The sequence below is a fragment of the Oryx dammah genome, unplaced genomic scaffold (genome assembly GCF_014754425.2).
Source record: "Oryx dammah isolate SB20612 unplaced genomic scaffold, SCBI_Odam_1.1 HiC_scaffold_11, whole genome shotgun sequence".
Taxonomy (NCBI): Eukaryota; Metazoa; Chordata; class Mammalia; order Artiodactyla; family Bovidae; genus Oryx; species Oryx dammah.
The window spans coordinates 37685683-37689329 of record NW_024070195.1 but is presented as its reverse complement, the minus strand read 5'-3'; the positions used below and the strand labels follow the sequence as shown (position 1 = coordinate 37689329).

Here is a 3647-nt window from a genome sequence, read left to right as displayed (position 1 = left end):
CCACCAGGGAAGTCCAATACGCGTGATTCTTTGTTGTCTCCCCCACTAGGCTGTCTGTCTCTGTGATCCTAGCACCCAGTCCTGGGCCTGATGCTTAGTAATAAATATTTGCTGAGTAGATAAATACATTCGAGGTGGAAAGGGATATCAGCGGTGTTTTAAAACAATCAAATAAGAGAAAGAAAAATGTCTGAAGAGAAATACACCAAAAGGTTAACCATATTTTTAGGGGGTGGGGAGGGGGTTAGGGGAGGATAGTAGGAGTTTAGAAAGAGTGGTAAGTTGAAGAGTGAATTTTACAAAGTTGCTGAGAAACTAGATCTTAAGCTCAAGGTCCTCACCACAAAAAAAGTAATGATAATTATGTGATTGAGGGAGGCTGTTAGCTAATGCTACGGTGGTAATCACATTGCAATATACAAACGTATTAAATCAATGTGTTGTTTACCTTAGACTTGCTCAGTGTTATACATCAACTGTCTCAACAAAAAAAGAGAGTGATTTTTAGTTTCCTGGTTATACTTAAGTGCATTTTCAAATTCTATCTCAATGACCACCTGTGTCTTGGGTCTTAAAAATATAAAAACCAAACAGCAGAGAAACATTCTTTCCAGACAAGTGCTAAAAGAAAAACTCTATCGTCTACAAACTCCTTGAAGCATCACTGTGTCTGTCTTGTTCTCTGTGATATCCCTTGCAATGGGCATATTGTTGTGGTTTAGTCACTTCAGTCATGTCCAACTCTTTGCAACCACACCGACTGTAGCCCACCAGTCTCCTCATGGGATTTTCCAGGCAAGAATACTGGAGCGGGTTGCCATTTCCTTCAGGTGCTCAGTCATTATTATTGACTGACCAAATGCTGATCCTTGGGGTCTGGATTAGAGATGGGAGCCGCTGACAGCAGGAAGGAGGCTGCTGTTTTGCCTGGATAAGGATGAGAGGGGGATGATGCACGGTCTGCAGAAGTTGGAAAATATGGGACCTTTTAGAGGTAGGACTCTTAGGACTGAGAGAGAAAGAATTCATTTAGCCTGGACAACTGCACGGATTGCAGAGAGAGTCCAACGGAGGGGGAGAGATAATGAGCTGACCTTGGGCTTTTTACAGGTAAGATGCTCTTGGCACATCTGGAAGAAGAGGCCCAGACAGCAGTGAGGATGAAGGACCAGGAGTTCAGGAATCTGAAGAACCAGATTCGGGGGTCACAGGCCCAGATGGTGTTTGTTGGCAACTGCCTTTTCCACAGTGGATCAAACTGCCCTGCTCCTGTTCTCGGGCTGGAAAACCAAAATGTTGGCAGCTGTGGCTTGCTTCAGAGCTCTTGGAGAGGAAGAGGAAGCTTCACTGAGACAAAGACGCAAAACGATCCCAGGGGTGAGACAGAAACTGAGGAGAACTGGTTCAGCCTCTGAAACTGAGGACTAGAACCAAACAGCCATCAATTACATGTACTGAGTCAGAGTCCAAGCTGCAGTTTAAGAAAACAAGCACACAGGGCCATAGAGAGGCAGCTCTTTCTATTCAGTAACAACCACTGCCTAAGACCAACTGATCGTCTTTCAGCTCATGCCTGGATGGGAACCACTTCTCATTCCTAGCACGTCCTTGCTCTGAAATGGGCCTATGAGTCACTGGGAAAAGAGGATTCGATTAACCAAGATTCAATTCGACTAAAGCTGTGGCCAAAAAGTGGGGTGTGCCTGCAGGACAAGCCTTCCCCTTGGGCAGCCAGGTTGCCTTGTACCCTGTTCAGGCCTGCTGTCTGTCACCGTGCCCCGATCTCACCATCAGGGGGTGTGCCGCTGGGAAGAAGGCATGACAGCCTCCAAAGATCTTATTTCAAAATGTAAATGTCCCGTTAGGGTAGCACACCCCAGAGGCTAAGAACTTGTTGCGAATTTACTTCTCAGTTTTCTTTTCTCCTGGAGGGGTTGCTAGGACCAGCACTCTGAGAGAAAGGAATATTAATGAAGGAGAAGGAAAGGACAGAGGTAGTCTTGCAATTTGTTGTAATGCGTGGAGTGGGAGAGGGTTGGGGGGTGCGGCTTGAAAGCTGTGGGCACGAGGCGGGGAGGGGTACGGCATGGGAGGGGTCTGCAGGAAGTGCAGCTATGCTACTCCACATGTGTGCGGGGACCAGTAGAGCTGATCCTCCAAGTAGCTCACCTCCTCCATGTGCCTTTGTGGATTGTTCTGAGTGGCCCATGAATGGTCCATGATTGTTCCTCAACATTAGAGAAAGCCTCTTCTTCCAGCGACCTTTCCTTATACTGACAGTGAACTTTGAACCTCTTGGAATCACACCGGACAGTCTCTGTTTCCTAAGTAGGGCCCATTGTTAGCTGGAAGAGAAAAGCCCAGCCAGAAACCAAGCATCCAGAAGGTATAGTAATCACTTTCAACAGATTTTGCACACACCTATTCACTCTAAGCTTATAATGCCTTTAACAAACATCCTATGTTCCCTGGTGGCTCAGAGGTTAAAGCGTCTGCCTCCAATGCAGGAGACCCAAGTTCAATCCCTGGGTTGGGAAGATCCCCTGGAGAAGGAAATGGCCACTCACTCCAGTATTCTTGCCTGGAGAATCCCATGGACAGAGGAGCCTGGTGGGCTACAGTCCACGGGGTCCCAAAGAGTCGGTCGGACACGACTGAGCGACTTAACTTTCACTTTTCATAGCATCTGCCTATAAGAAAGAGCTCCACCAACAGCTGCAGTCTCTACAAACAGCGCTAGGCTCTGCAGACACCTTCAAGTTCGGCAAACAGCTATATATTTCAAAGCAATTACTCTTTAAAACTGTGATTTGAAATTAAAAAAAACACTTAACAGGATTTCCCTTGTGGTCCAGTGGTTAAGAATCTGCCTGCCAATGCAGTGGACATGGGTTCAATCCCCAGTCTGGGAAGATCCCACATGTCTTGAAGAAACTAAGTGTGTGCGCCACAACCACTGAGCCCACCTGCTGCAACTACTGAGGCCTGTGCGCCTAAAGCCTGTGCTCTGCAACAAGAGAAGTCAGCACAATGAGAAGCCCTTGCACTGTAACCAGAGAGAAGTCCCCACTCACTGCAACTAGAGAAAGCCCATGCACAGCGATGAAGACCCAGTGCAGGCCCCTCCTCACCAAACAAAACAAACAAACAAACAAATCAGAGAAAAAGTATATAGACCAGAGGCTCTGCAAATAGGGGTAGGCGCCGCACACAGCTGTGCCAGCTGTGAGATGTGTGAAGAGCTACAGGCTTTGCAAAAGGAGACAAGCTCTGTGAACACCTGCAGTCTACAAGTGCCTGCAGGTTCTACAAACAGCTATAGGTTCTGCAAACAGTTAGACAATAGGCTAAAAGTATCAATCACAGGCCCAAACCTGAGAACTGCTATTAGAGCTTTTGAAACTGATCATCCCTTTAAACAGGAAATACTTCTTAGAATAAAGATGGGAAAGGATGGGAGAAGGGCAAGTAAATTTGATTTAAAAAAAAACAGTTAGGGGCTCTGGTTGGGTTGAAAATGTGTCCACATAATTCAACAAACATTTGGATGTGCTGAGAACAGTGCCAGGGACAATGAGAACTATGGAGAGCTATGTGCTCTCACTGGTCTTAGAAATTCAAACGCCCCCTGGGCCCTTTCTGATAGC

At 46.6% G+C, this 3647-nt stretch overlaps 1 non-coding gene across 1 annotated transcript; it reads left to right on the top strand.

Moving 5' to 3' along the window:
- Positions 1-2465: 2465 nt before the first annotated feature.
- On the top strand, positions 2466-2537 carry TRNAW-CCA. The gene has a single exon. It is a non-coding gene; the product is annotated as a tRNA-Trp (tRNA).
- Positions 2538-3647: the final 1110 nt, after the last annotated feature.